This window comes from Rattus norvegicus, chromosome X (genome assembly GCF_021556685.1).
Source record: "Rattus norvegicus strain SHRSP/BbbUtx chromosome X, alternate assembly SHRSP_T2T, whole genome shotgun sequence".
Taxonomy (NCBI): Eukaryota; Metazoa; Chordata; class Mammalia; order Rodentia; family Muridae; genus Rattus; species Rattus norvegicus.
Window position 1 is genome coordinate 74,277,276 of NC_141554.1, and position 15,910 is coordinate 74,293,185.

Sequence of the window (15,910 nt, forward strand, 5' to 3'; positions counted from 1 at the left end):
AGGTTTCTCTGCATAGTCCTGGCTGGCCTAGAACTCGTAGAGATCCCCCTGCCTCTGCCTAAAGCATTAACTTTTTAGTGGGAGATTTCCTACTAAGTAAGGAGATAAATGAAAGAAAACCAGCCAGTTATCAGATGTATTGACAATATTTTATACTGAAAAAGAAGAAAACGTTTTCGTGCTATATAGGAAAAACATCATAACCCAAGCAGTTACATTTCTGACTTGGATCCTCGGGATCTACTGGCAGTTAATGGTTGTTTCTGTGATGTAATCACTGGTCATAATACAGTAAACAAGTACATCTATGCTCACACGAGCAACCCCAATTAACCTCAGTAGGTCACAAACACTAAATGAAATGTAGCAAAACAAAAGCCAGGAAAGGAGAAGGGAACTTAATGGTTAGAAGGAAGGGATCAGTGGGAAGAGGATAAGAGGGGTAAATGGGGAATGAAAACAACCCCAATACATTACATACATGCTTGAAATTATCAAAGAATAAAAAAAATAAATGACTGACACAGAGGTTTTAAAACAGTAACCGTTTTTATTCATATCCAAAGTGTTATGAGCTGAATGGGATCCTCTCACCAAACCCAAAAAAAAAAAAAAATTCACATGTTGAAAACCTAGGCCCTGGTACTTCAGAACCAGTGAATATGTGAAGGCAAGGCCTTTATATTGGTGATTAAGTGAAGAGGAGGCTGTTCTCTCTGATTGCAGTCCCTAAGAGGAGGAGGGCAGCGAGTGGAGAGCTCAGTCTTGCCGCACTTGACTGGCATTTGCTCAGCCAAAGGCTACATTCCTAATATTGTCAAAACAATTTTTGAAAGAGGTGATTTGTTCACATAAAGACACCAAAGACAGCATACAGTTGAAATTCCGAGGCTAGCCTAAGTTACACAACAATGTCCAGTCTCTAACACTAAATAGCCAAAAGATAGCAGGGCAAGGCTGTATCACGAACGACCAAGGCAGCCTTGCTAACCAAGGACAGATACCTCAGAGAAATCAAACCTGCCAACACCTGACCTTGGGCCTCTAGCTTCCAGGACTGTGTAATACATGTCTGCTGTTTATGACTCTCTGTCTCTGGTGATTTCTAAATGACATCCTGAGTCTCCAAGCTTGTCAACCTACATTCACTCGGGAAATACTGTTCTTATGGCACCCTTCCTAAACAAGCAGCTACAGAACAAACTCTAGAAAACTAAAAAGAGCTGGAGAAACATCCACAAAAGGACTGTTTGATAGCAGTAGATGAACTGACTGAAGAAATACACCTAGTCCATGTAGAAGTGTGATTCAGTGACAGCTGTCAGTATGAAAGTGCTGGTTACAATAACTGTCAATGGAATACTGGTGCGGAGAGGGCGCAAACAGGTTCTCTGGTTTTGCCATCCCGTTAGCAGTGGAAGCATTAATATTCTGCTCAGAGACAGTTGACTATGGCATGGCATATAAAGCTACTGCATAATAATATGATAATTTAAGCCTATTATCTCCTGTACTTGTGGGTTCTCAAGGATGAAAGGAAGGAGATTCGGAGGTGAGACAGCTAAGAAAACCCCCCGAAGACCAGACTTTGCAAAAACAACATATCAACATCTCCTGTCGAGTTTTGCCTTAAAAGGTTTGAAACGCTGACGGACTCAGTACCTGTGAGTATTGCTGCTAGCAGCCAGACACAGTGGCCTTGAGATACCATTTCCTATAAAAAAAAAAGAAAGAAAGAAACCAGGCCTTTTTAGAGAAGTAATTTCAGGTCTATGCCAGGAAATGTATCAATTTAGTTCAATTTCTGAGTTCGTGGAGACTTTTGTTGTTGTTGTTGCTGCTGCTGCTGACATTTTTTTTGAATAGGAATAAAACAAATAACTGTTCTGAAAAAAATTAATGAGAAAAAGCAAACATTTACATTGCCTTCCCTTGACAAACTGTACCATTGGCCGACCAAATAATAGGAGAGGAGATGTTTTTCTTTATCCTAGAAAATAGACGAAGACTAATAGAGCCCAAATGTCACCATTCTACAGCCCTTAATGAATAAATGGATCTAGGCCTTAAGCAGCAAATGGCTACTAATACGATAAATATCATGTACCTTCTGCTAAGAGAATACAAATATCATCTATGAACTAGTCTTATTAAAAATCCCCTTACCTGAACCTGATCAAATCAACTAGTAATATAAAAAAAATCAGGCATGTACTGGGGACATCGAGGCAGGATCATCAGTTCAAGGTTATCCTCAACTATGTAGAGAGTTGGCAGCCAACCTGGACTACATGAGATCCTATCTTAAAACAATAACAACAAAAATATAGTATATAAGCTACTGAAATAGCTCAGCAGGTAAAAGCGTCTGCCATGTAAGTGTGGTGACCTGAGCTCGATCCCAAGGAGCCATGTAAAGAACCAGTTCCACAAAGTTGTCCCCTGACCTTCGCAAGTGCCACATGGCATGTGTGCTCACACACATCCATCATGTACACACACAATAATAAATTAAAAAAAATATTTAAAGAAAATGCAGTACAGAGAATATGGTAATCTAGCTAATAGAGACACAATGAACAATATCCAGACTTGGAAACTGTAAAGGTCAAGCTGCCTGGTTTCTTTAGTAAACAAGTGGCAAGAGAGAAAAGCCAGAAAGGATTAGGAGTGCGGCTCCGTGCTGTAGAGCTTACCTAGCATACAGAGGACACTGGGTTCTTTCCCCTGCAGTGTATTTAATGAAAAAGAAAGGCCAGGGTGGTGGTGCGCACTTTCGATCCCAGCACTTGGGGAATAGAGGCAGGTGGATCTCTGTGAGTTGCAGGCCAGCCTGATCTACATGGCAAGTTCTAGGGCAGCTAAGGCTACACAGAGAAACCCTGTCTCAAAAATAGAGGTAGAGGTTAAGAGAAGAAAGAGGAAAACATATTGGCCAGTTGGTAAAATGTAGGGCAAGTGCAGTCAGAAGGCTAGGACAGGGGACACTGTTTTGGTTTTTTAATGATTTATTTATTTTTATTTTATGTACATTAGTGTTTTGCCTGCATCGGTATCTGGATGAAGATGTTGGATCCCCTGGAACTGGAGTTACAGACAGTTGTGAGCTGCCATGTGGGTGCTGGGAATTCAACCCAAGTCCCCTGGAAGAACAGCCAGTTCTCTTAACCACTGCACCATCTCCCCAGCCCCTTGATTTTTTATTTTTTTATTTTTATTTTTATTTTTACATTTATTTATTTATTTATTTATTTATTTATTTATTTATTTATTTATTTATTTATTTTGGAGCTGGGGACCGAATCCAGGGCCTTGCGCTTGCTAGGCAAGCGCTCTACCACTGAGCCAAATCCTTAACCCCCTGATTTTTTTAAAAACAGATTTAATTCATTTATTTATCTTGTATAAAAATCCTTATGTGGTAGCCACACCTGGAACCTGGGTCCTCCAAACAGAGACTCCGGTGTGGGTTTTTGCAATATGGTCAGTGAATTCCTGATAAGGAGACTTGATGAACACAGTCTCTTTCCAGGGGTCAGAGGTCAGGTAGCTGTAGGTCTTGGAGATGGCATCAAAGGTGGCCTGGACAAAGTTGCCCCAGGTGGCAGTGCAGCCCCAGGCTGAAGTGTAGCAGTCATCTATACCAGCCAGCATCAGTAACTTCCTGGACACAGGAGCAGAGACAATGCCAGTGCCTCTGGGGACAGGGATGAGATGCACCAACACAGAGCTACAGCGGCCTGTCACCTTGCATGGCACAGTGTGGGGCTTGCCAATCTCGTCCCCCCAGTAGCCTCTCCGCACGGGACAATCGAAAGCTTTGCCAGGATGGTGGCCCCTCCCATGACAGTGGCTACCTCCTTGGGCACTTAACACTGAGACCATCATGACTGTTGTAGTCCCCAATAGCGACGAAAGCTTTGAACCTGGTCCGCAGGCCAGCCGGAGTCTGCGTCTGCACTGGCATGATTTTCAGAACCTCATCCTTAGAGATGCGCCCAGGATAAAGTCAGTAATCTCAGACTCCTTAATGGGCAGGGAGAACAGGTAGCTCTCCTCCAAGGACTTGATCTTCATGTCCTTAACCAGGCGGCCCAGCTTGGTGACGGGGATTCACTCCTTGTTTACCTCCACGAGCTGGGTGGCCTCCACCATGGCCAAGGCCTGGACCAGGACGGTGGCCGTGGTGCCTCAGACAGCTGCCGAATCCTCCACGGAAGCCACTTCGGCCTCCTAATCCTGGGCCTCCAGATCCAGTGTCATCTGCCATTTAGTGTTTTCCCGAAGAAGAAGAAGCCCCTTGATTTTTTTTAATATTTGAATTTAAAAATTAGGTCTAGTTTGGAGACATGACTCAGCAGTTAAGAGCAACGTCTGATCTTGCCCCGAAGCAGTTTGATTCCCTGTACCCATATAGATAAAAGTTTAGAATTGCATGTTAATTCCAGTTCCTGGGGGTCTGATCCCCTCCCCTGTCTCTATGAGCACCAGACACACACATGATACAGATTCATAATTCAGGCACTCACACATACACATAAAAATTTAAAAAAGAATCTTTTTAAAAATTAGATCCATATGTACTGGTATTGGAACATGTCCAAATTCTGTAGTAATTTTTTGAAAAAATCAGAACAGTATGTTCAGTATGCTCAAATTTTTATTTAATAAAATAAATAAAACTATACATACTGGGATTATGTAAAGAGACTTCATATAAATATGCAGCAGTCCAGAGAGCTGTTCTCAGCGCTCACATTACAGAGGAGTTCTCGTTCAACGTGTAACTTGCTATAATGTCTGTTTGAAATCTAATGGGTATGTTTTATTTTTTATTTATTTTTAATTAATTAATTTATTTTTTACACTCCAGATTTTATTCCCCTCTGGGTCCACCCCCACCCTCACAGTTCCATATCCCATCCCTCCTCCCTGTAACCCCCACCCCGTCTCCACAAGGATGTTGCCCCTCCCCCGCCCCACCAGACCACTAAACTTCCTGAGGGTTAGGTGCATCTTCTCTGACTGAACCCAGACCTGGAAGTCGTCTGCTGTATATGTGTTATGTTTTCCTTTTATAATTAGCAAAAGTGCTCAAGGAAAGACAGATAGAGGGAAATGAGAGAGGGAGGGAATAGAAGGAAGAGAAAGAAAGTCTCATAGCTCTTAAGAACCCTTCAGATTATAAACTGAGGCATTCTTCTGACTTAATCTTTTTTTTTTCTTTTTTTCGGAGCTGGGGACTGAACTCAGGGCCTTGCGCTTGCTAGGCAAGCGCTCTACCACTGAACTAAATCCCCAACCCCTGACTTAATCTTCTTAAGTAAACAATGAGCAACATTAGGCTTTTGGTAAATAGTTGCTTCCTAAAGTGACTCTCAGCATTTTGTATCTATGCTTAAAGTCTATAGTTTGGACTAGCTAGCCCACTATGGTTGTCTGAGCTGGGGATTGTTGTTGTGTGAAAGACACTTATCCGACATGTGCGTGGCCAGGGCCTCAAACTCGGCACTACAAATAGTCTAAAAGTGCGAAAATTCACACACCTTCTTGCATGGATTCCTGATGGGGTCTGGTTGGGGAGTCAATACTTAAAAAACAAGGGGCTGCTTCAAGTCTTAGCAACTTTCTTCTCTTTAATTTTGATGCTTTGAAGGAGGCAACACCCTTATCTTTCTGTTTATCCTATGCCAGTGGCTCTCAAGAGTGTGGTCCCCAAACCACCATAAACAGACTTTTAGGCCCCATCCAGACCTACCAAATAGGAATCTCTCTGGGCAGTATGCAGCAGTTTTCTGATAAGGTCTCTAGCAGGATTGCCTGATAAAATACAGAGCACTTGGCTAAGTTTGAAGTTCTGATTAACGATGTATGAATTTTTATCAAAAATATTTGTAGAAATTGGGACATACTTATGTTCAAGTTTAATAGAACATTCTAGCTTTTGGGGGGTAGGTGGGTGTTGGTTGTTTTTCTCAGTCTAGAAGCTTCCCTTCCAGGGTGTTGTGATCCCTGTTTGCTTGAGAAGGACTAGGGTAGAAGTGAGGCAGGAGGTTTGCATTCTAAATGACACGACTGCACTGGGTTTTAAATTCCACAAAAATGATTGTCATCTCCCTGAGACAGACGAGACTCATGACAAGGAAGCAGAGATGTGGGGACAGAGCCAGTCAGCCTTAGGGCCTAAGGTAAAGTTTAGAAGCAGAAGAGGGGTGGACTTTACCAGAAAATTCCAACACACTAAGTAACTTCAGCTGCAGACCTCATGAAGCTCTGCCTTCACACCAAGACGACAGTGGATGAGCTAGGAGAAAGGGCTGGAGTAGACATTGGGGTTGGGGGGTGAAGCACCTGAGAAAGGACAAAATATGTTTTAAGTGTTTGTGTTTGTTTATTCATTTGTTTCAGACAGGGTCCATATATAATCCAAACCGATGTTGAACTCTTTATGTAGCCCAGGCTAGCCTTGAAGTTGCAATCTTCCTATTTCTATGTCCCAAGTGCTGGCACTACAATGTGCAGCAGCATACTTGTTAGGAAAAAACACTTTTTAATGGAGTGACAAGAACATAGCTTGTTCATATTCATAAGGCAGGAAAAAGGCTGACTTAGATGGCTAAGGTGAATTTGTGCTCACATCAGACTGATGGTTAGTAACTCTACAGGTAAACATTAGAGCAGGTAAGGAGGCTCCTGGGCAGTGCTGTCCCTGTCCTGTCAGTGTCTAAGGCAGTAGTTCCCAAACAGGGGAGATTTTAACCCTTGGCAATGTTTGGAGACATTTTTGACTGTCAAAACATGGTGCGGGCATCTTAGAGACATCTTGAGGCACTCTTCAACTCCACTCACAGCCCTCTACAAAGAATTATCCGGTTGCAAATGTCAAGTTCCCAGGAACAACTGGAAAGCATGTTAATGAGAAGAATGACCTGCCTTCTTCCCCACTGCCTCCTCTCCCTCCTCACCCTCCTCTCCCTCCTCTCCCTCCTCTCCCTCCTCTCCCTCCTCTCCCTCCTCTCCCTCCTCTCCCTTCTCTCCCTCCTCTCCCACCACAAGACCTGGCCTCTCCCCTCCCAAGAGGATAAGCTATGTATGCACATTCCTGTAACTCAGAAGGGAGCTAATGTAAGTGTCAGGATTCTAATCTGTTAAATGTGGGTAAAATCCTTAGCTCATATGGTTGTTGCAGAGACCAAATGAGTAACTTAATAGTTTAAATTCAAATATTTATTGAGCAACTACACTACGTGCCAAGTATTCAGAGCCCACACACAGTCTTTGTTAGTGGGGAAGAGTTAGAGTGACTTCATCACTCATACTCTTCCTCTCCCTTTTTAGACAGACATCTAATCCCCTTGCTTCCTTCCCAGAGAACGAGAGAGAGAGAGAGAGAGAGAGAGAGAGAACAGTCAATACCTTGTTTAGAAGAGCTACCTGAGTTAGTCTGTGCTGATCTGCTAATGTCTCCCATCTTTAGCTCCAAACACAGCACCAAAGCTAACATACCACATGTATCGATTTCACGTGTTGACAGCTTCATATGTGTCAACAATGAGCAGTCACTGCATACATGTCATTTTTACCCTCATGATTCTCATCCTCTCCCTCCCGTGCTGAAACCCTGTCTTCTTCCCAACAAATCCCCCAGACATTTCTCTGATTGAAAAAATAATAATTTAAAAAATAGGTCTAGTCTTGGCTGGAGAAATGGCTCAGCAGTAAAGAGCTTAAAGTGGCTGCTCTTGCAGAGGACCAGACTTTGGTCCCCCACCCAAACTCCAATTCCCACGTCTTGTGGAGGAGGGGAGCCAGCCACCAGCACATTGTTCTTAATCATCAAAAGAAGCTCAGGCCTGGGTAACAGAGCTCCCTGCCCTGGTTTGTGTCGTGTGTTTTGTAAACAGTGTACCCTCCAGAACTCTTAGCAAAGTGCCCCCTCCCTCCCTCTCTCCTTTCCTTATTAACAATCCCTGGGAAGTTTTAGCAAAGACAAATTAATATTTTTGCATGCTTTACCTTTTACCAATCTGTTCTGGCCTGCTTGTAATATCAGAACCACCTAGAACAAGAAAAGCAGTCGTTTTCCAGTGCAGTCACCTGCAACTGCCATTCCCACCTCCCTACAGTGGCTCCACATTCTTTAGTGGAGACAGCAGATTTGCACGGATTCTGTGCAAATTGTCTGCAGTAGCTGCACTGTCAATTTCCTGAGGTTGCTCAATGATAACTTAGAATGTTAGCCATCATATGATCACAGAGGATGGTCATACGATAAATCAGACCTGATTTATCACCAGAATTTATAATACCACACCTAGGTCTGGGGACACAACCATGACATTAATATAGTCAGTGCTGAGCCTGACCTGATTAGGAGCAGACCAGAAGAGCCAGGACGTCTGCAGTCAGTATTTCAAACGAGTTAAGCCTCTCCACCCTTGAGGCTTCTGTCTATTGTCACAGTGTGAAGTGGCCCCCTCCCCCTTTAATGGCCCTAACCTCTTCAGCAGCCAGGATTTCCCTGGCCCATCCTCCCACAAACGTCTTTTCTGAAGGCCTTGATTTTCTTTTTTTTTTTTTTTTTTTTTTAAAGATTTATTTATTTATTTATATAAGTACATTGTAGCTGTCTTCAGACACACCAGAAGAGGGCATCAGATCTCATTATAGATGGTTGTGAGCCACCATGTGGTTGCTGGGATTCGAACTCAGGACCTCCGGAAGAGCAGTCAGTGCTCTTAACCACTGAGCCATCTCTCCAGCCCCCGGGCCTTGATTTTCATTTGCAGTCCTTACCATGAATTCAATGTTCATTGCTCAGTTCCAAACAAGGCAATTTACAGAAGAAAGTCAAGTTGTCAAAAAAGTAAAACTCTGTTCTAAGGAAATACAAATAAAACATTAATGAGATGCTTCTCACAAAATTAATAAAAATTACAATATCCAGTACTGGTGAAGAGTCACGGAAATAGGTGCTTTTGTACACTATTGATAGAAACGTGAGCTTCTGTAACTTTTCCGTAACTTTTATCTGGTAATATTTAATATTTGCTAAAGTTTAAGATATATACACATATCCCTTATCTACTAAGACAGTTCTCCCAGAGCACCTTAAGCACATGTTTGTGGCCACGGGAAAGTGAAGGTGAATAATAATATGCTATAGATTAAGAAATATGATTAACTAAGCCTGAATCACTGAGGAAATGCCCAAGTTAATAGAACATTATTTATAACTTGTTTCCAATTTTGCCGGTGATAATATTGCTACAGTAAATATCCTTTCTGTTGATGATTTTGTGTTTCAATTGGTTTCTTCATCTAGAATACAGTTGACACTATCAGAGAGCTAGTTATTAGGTTAGTGGTTCAGCTGATAGACTGCTTGCCTAGCATTCAAGAAAGCCATGGATTTGCTCCCCAGCACACTATTACTGGTGATGGTGGTACACACCCCAGCACTCAGGAGGTAAAGGCAGCAGGAGCAGGAGTTCAAAGTCATCCTTGGCTTCCTAGTGAGTTTGAAATCAGCCTGAGTCACAGGAGACCCTGTGTCAGAAAACAGAAACAATGGAGGCTGGAAAGATGCGTCAGATGGTAAGAGCGTCTGCTACAGAGTCATAAGGCCTGGAATTTGGTTCCGGGGCCCCCAAATAAATAGCCAGGCATTGTATGTATGCCTGTATTCCCAGCTCTGGGTCAGTCAGAGACAGGAACATTGCCAGCTGGGCTTGCTGGGCTGGCTGGGTTCCAGCCTAGGTGACAAACTGTGAGGCCTAGGTTCGAGGAGAGACCCTACCTCAAAGAAATATGAATAAATCTAGGCTGGGCATAGTAGCTCATGCAGGCAGATAGCTGTGAGTTCCCTGCCAGCTAGAGCTAGGCTACACAGCAATACTCTATCTCCAAGTAATAAATAAATAAATAAATAAATAAATAAATAAATAAATAAATAAAATGTCTTCCTTATTAAGGGCTTCATTACAGAGAGAGAGAAATACATGTCAAGCCACATTACAATGTATCCTCATAAAACAAAAAACAAAGACATAGAAAAAAATCTTGAAGTAACTCGAAGACGAAAACACATCACTTACAGAGAGAACCCACATAAGACAGAATACAGTAAAATGTTTACCAAGAACTGAAGCAAATGAACTGTTAGAACACAGCAGAACACATGATGAACTTAGAGCTTTGCCCAAATGTAGGAAACTGCACCCTCAAAAAACGATAGGGGTAGGTGAAAAGAACTGAGAACAAGCTACATGAGTTTCTATGGCCAAACTAGAACATTCTAAGCAAGAAATGAAGAGGTGTTAAATTATAACCCAAGCTACAAAATGCATAGCCATGAGTCCATGCTGACACACATAAATGATTGCTACACTGAACAAACAAATGGTAGACAGACCAATACATTCATGATATACACACATGATGAGGAAGAGACAAACAGCCTATTCTAATCATATCTTATTCTAATCATATCTACAGACACGCTTCCCTCAAAGAAGTGAAGCCTAACTCTAGTCGTTTACTTTGGGCATACATACTGACTTCCAAAAGTCTAGTCTAGAAAGGAGACAAGAGTAACGTCATTGTGAAGACAATAAAGTCCGACAAACGCTATCTCGGCCAGGTTATAAAGATCAACACTGACAGTGGTGGGCCATTTTGAAAGTCGATATCTGTGACACGACATGGAGAAAAATCTGTCTACTTCTGTAGTCTTCCCCAAATCCGTAACTCAATTTAATTGTGACAAATACATCGAACAGCTTCCATTATTTTACAAAACTGACAAGTAGTCACTGAAAACATCAAGGTTTTAAAAATAAGTGAGTGAACAACAGTCAGAATCCACAGGCACCAAGGAAACGGGATGACTAAAAGCAATGTGACGTTCTGGACAGGATCCGGGAACTGATAGAAAACAACAGATAAGGACAGCTAAGGGACCCTAAGGGCTAAGGAGATGGCTCTGTCTGCAAAAGAGGTAGTGACACAGCATGAGGACATGAGTTCAAATCACCCCTGTAAAAGGCCAGTCCATACATGCCTATAGTCCCAGTGCTGTGCGTGCTGGAAACCGAGTTGCTGGGGCCTGGTAGCCGCTGGCCTAGCTCTAGGTTTCGTGAGTCTGTCTAAGGGAATGAGGTGGAGAATGAGCGTGACATCTGACAACCACGTCTGGAAAACGCTGTCCTCTTGCCTCCGCTTCTGTTCTCTGGCTTGCACGTACCCTCACGGCACCCCTCCACCACCGCCACGTACACACTGTAACTCGTTTTAAGTTAAATTTTTAAAATAACATAAATAGGCTAGATATAAGCTATTCATGCCTGGAATCCCAGAACTTGGGGGGCAATTGCAGAAGAATCTCAAGTTTGAAGCCAGCCTGGGTTACATAGTAAGACCCTGTATGAAAAAAAAAAAACCTAAATATCCACAGGGGCAAAAAAAAAAAATAAGGAAATAGAGAGAGAGAAACATTAGAAACAAACAGGAAATAAGTACTAAAATGTCAGACTCCAGGCTTAAGATTGTGAGTTTGTGTCTCCAAAAATGTACATTGAAGTCCTCAACCTCAGAACCTTTAAGTGACCTTTTGTAGCAGTAGAGTCAATGCACAATAAAGCCATTAGTGGGCTGGGGGAAAGGCTCTACGATGAAGAGCACTTGTTGCTTTTGCAAAGGACCCAGGCTCAGTTCCCAGCACTCACATGATGCTTCACAACAACCTTTAATTCCAGTTCCCGGTTTGATAACCTCTTCTGACTTCCACTGACACTGGGCCCGCATGAGATATATACACATGTACATGTATATGCAGGCAAAACACCCACACACATAAATTAAAAAAAAAATAAAGCCATTAGGGTGAGTCCTAAATCTGAAAAGGCTGATTTCCTCCTAAGAAATCGGAAGGTAGAAATTCCGAAGAACTGTATAGAGGCTGAGAATGGCACGTGGAGGCTGATGCAGAGGGAAGATGGCCCTGTGAAGACAGGACAGAGGTTGGAGTTAAGCTGCTGCAAGCTGCGGAACACCTGGGGCTACCTCATCAAAGCCATCAGGTGAGTCTGAAATCTAAGCTGGACCGGGCAAAGAAAAATCCTCCTCCAGAGGCTGTGCCAACAACTCCCCCCTTCAGAACCATTCTATGGCTCTAATCACAGCAATCTTAGGGACACTAATATGATTTTATGCCTAAAATGTAAATGGCCCGGTTAAAATACAGAGACTGGTAGACTAAATTTAAAAAAAAAATCACAAACCAAATATATATCATTCGCAGGAAAGTCACGTAAAATGTAATACAGCTAGCTTGGGGGGAAAAGGTAGGCGAAAAGCTGTATCCCACAGAGAAGTGTGGCTTAACTTGATACATTAAAACCCAGTGTACGGCTGGGGATTTAGCTCAGTGGTAGAGCGCTTACCTAGGAAGCGCAAGGCCCTGGGTTCGGTCCCCAGCTCCGAAAAAAAAAAAAAAAAAGAACCAAAAAAAAAAAAAAACCCAGTGTACACCCACCGCAGTATGGGCAGCTGAGGAAATCAAGTTGCAGGGTACTTTACATGTGTGTGTAAAATAAATAGCCTCCTCTTTATAAGAAAATACCCATTATCGGGTCTGGAGAGATGACTCAGCAGTTAAGAGCTTTAGCAGACCATCCAGGTTCAGTTCTCACTACTAGTTGCCTGTACCTCCAGCAGGGAAGCAACACCTCAGGCCTCTGTGGCCACCTCCACTCACATACACATACTCCCACACAGGCATATGGATAATAAAAAAGCAAATCTTCAAAAAAATCTACTATCCACATCACGTACTTTCTACACATGCATACACACACACATAAATACTACATAAAAGGCCACACACATTGGTCCCTCATCTTTACAAGTGGACAGTAGGAGCTTGTCAAAGGGGAGACATCATGATGATGATGGAAATTATGATAATTAATACTTTGCAAACAGGAGCACACTAGCCAATTGTTTTGAGGCAAGGACTTCTTACGTAAAGCAGGCTGCTTGGAGCTTGTAGCAATCCTCTTGCCCTTGCTTGTTCCTGAGTGCTGGGATCACAGGCATGTGCCGCCATGATGGGCAGATTTTAATAATCTTATGAATTTCTAGGGCTTAATCAGGACAAATGAGCATAAGAACACAGAAGTAGGGAATGCTTTCCCCAGCTGCTGCTCTGCTGAACTTTCTGTTCTTATAAAGATATTTTACATTGTTAGTGAGGAGTTAAAAGGATGTATAAAAAAAATCAGTGCTCCTGTAGAATTCCTTCTTGGAGATGCTTCCCGAGTTAGGCACTGTGCTTATTTGCATATTTTTCCAGTTCCCATGGTGGTTGTCTCTTTTTTTTACACCGTGGAAGATCTTTTACATATTATCTGTCTTTTATATGTATCACTCTCTATACAGGGAAGGAAAGAGTATAGACTTGATCATCTTGTATCTTCACATTACTTCGCTTGTTACGATGAGAATATACTAGCTTTTTAATATGAAATACAATTGAAATTAACAACAGTAATAAAATGAACAGAAAAATCCACTTTTCTCACTTACGAACTTTTGTTCCTTTCTCTACTCTAGTAATAGTGCCATCACTTGTACGAGAGACCTGTCGCGCCAGGTCACTCCCGTAATCTTCCACCCATCTTAATTAGTCACCAAATCCAGATTCTAGTTATAAATATCCCTACCTTCCTCTAATTAATCATAAGTCCTATCCTAAATCTCTTCTAAAATCCCTTCCCTTCTCCACCGCCCTTGCCAATAAGGCTTTTGTCATCTGAGTGTTTCAATAGCCTTTCCAGTAATCCCCTCTGCTACCCCTCCACCTATTCTCTTTCAAAAATGCACTCAGCATTAGCTTTCTAAAAGGTGTCAGTGTATAGCAATGCACATATTATTATTATTATTTTAATAGTGACACTTTAATATAAATATAATATAATATAAATAAAACATATCCTAAGTTCATGACTCTAGAAACAAGACATCAAACTGTGAATGGAAAATACAGCGAGTGACATTTGGAAAGTGCTGCTTTAGCGTAGGATACAAACTGTATGAGTCTTTAAAATGGCGTTCCTATCCTGCCTTTCCTCTGTCACCGTAAGGAATGTGCTGTTTTGTTAGAGAAAGGCTTCAGGCTGCTCCCAAACATCCCGTATGCTATCTTCCTTCTCTGCCCTTTGTCCCCAGTCTGTTCTCTCTAACTTCTGCCTACTGCACATCCCCTTATACTTTACTGTTTGCTCAGCTGAAAACCAAGCCTTGTGACACAGATCTTTTATCCTATTTACCTATGAAGTAGGGGCAGGAGGATCACAAGTTAAAAATCTACCTAAAGAACTTAGTGACACCCTGTCTTAAAATTTTTTTTTAAAGGGTAAGGGTATAGCTTGGTGCTAGGGTGCTTGCCAAGATGCATGAGACCCCAGGTTTGATCCCTAGCATTACTCTCTCCCCCCAAAAAATTAGTTCAAATATTTCTCCACTGAGGAATTTTCTTCAGACACTCTCCAGCTCACGTACTATTTCCCCATAGCATACTTTATAACATGGTCATTATTGGTTTACATTTGCTCTCTATAAGTACTACTTCTTACTTAACTTTCATCCTAAAGACTTACAAGTTACTTGGCATAAATGATTTCCACCTTTCAGCTTACCTTGACATTTCAATGACAGATGCAGGCAGGATGGAGACACTGGACTTCCGGCCTATAGAGTACATTCTGTCTTCGATGTGGGTCCGTGGAGGGACACAATGTTAACATAATAATGGAACCACCTCATGAACTGCTTCTCAGGTTGCAGTGCTATTGTTAATTGTTACATGACTATACACTCAAATTTTAAATTGAGTGAAAAGATCAAAGCCTGGAATCTAGAGAGAATGTTCCGTAAAGGCAATCTGTGCTGCATGTTATTATATGTTCATTTCTTGTACATATTACTCTTGGCCACCTGAGTATAGAGTGTAGAGCCCTTCATTAATGTTTTAAGTATAGAAACAGAACAGAAAGGTCTGGTTTACTTCATTTAGCATGATGTCTCTCTTTTTTTAAATTTTGTTTTGAGGCAGGATGTCATATAGGCTAGGCTAGGCTAACCTTGAACTCCCCACGTAGTTGAGGGTGGCCCTGAATAGATGATGTTAGGAAGCAGATAGCTTTCTCATAACTGTCCAGCCCAGCTGTTCTAAAGGCCAACCACAAATGTGTCACACAAAATCTACCTGAAAGCTCAGGGGCTAGTGAGATGGCTCAATGAACAAAGGTGATTGCTGTACAAGCCTTGGAACCTCAGTTTCATCCCCAGAACCCACATAAAGCTGGGCAGTGAGAACCAACTCTACATACTTGTCCTCTCACCTCTGAAAGTGCGCTTGGCATGTGCATTCCCACAACAACGACAACAACAACAACAGCAACAACAACAACAGCAACAACAACAACAGCAACAACAACAACAACTACCACTACTACTAAAGTTTAAAAGAAAAGTTCTAAGTCTAAGGGTATAGCTCAGTTGGTAGCTTGCTTGCCTAACATGCATGAAGGCCTGAGTTCATTCATCAGCTCCATAGAAATTGGGCGTGGTATACAGACCTCTAGTCCCAATTCTTGGAGGTATAGACAGGAAGATCAGAAGTTCAAGGTTGTCCCTGGCTAAGCAGTGAGTTGGAAGTCAGCCTGAGATTCATGAGACCCTGTTTTTAAAAAAAAAAGCAAAGTTCAGCAGGGATTAACTTCAAGTAAGCAGGAAGTCTCCTTTGGAAATTATGAAGTTTTGGGAAAGAGATGGTGAGGATGAGTATGCACATACTAAAATACATTCATTTACACATGTCAAGTGTGTGGACTAGATGGTATATAGA

At 42.1% G+C, this 15,910-nt stretch overlaps 1 protein-coding gene, 1 long non-coding RNA gene and 1 pseudogene across 3 annotated transcripts in view; all 3 read right to left on the reverse strand.

Moving 5' to 3' along the window:
• Snx12 (sorting nexin 12) overlaps nt 1-15,910 on the reverse strand; it is a 129,877-nt gene that overhangs the window by 42,929 nt on the left and 71,038 nt on the right. The gene's annotated exons all lie outside the window — the stretch shown is intronic.
• LOC147998257 (uncharacterized) lies at nt 4,645-8,879 on the reverse strand. Its single transcript, XR_015646985.1, has 3 exons — nt 8,797-8,879; nt 8,017-8,059; nt 4,645-6,351 (listed from the first exon to the last, which is right to left on the reverse strand). It is a non-coding gene; the product is annotated as an uncharacterized LOC147998257 (long non-coding RNA).
• Nucleotides 8,286-8,405, reverse strand: Snora72l1 (small nucleolar RNA SNORA72 like 1; annotated as a pseudogene).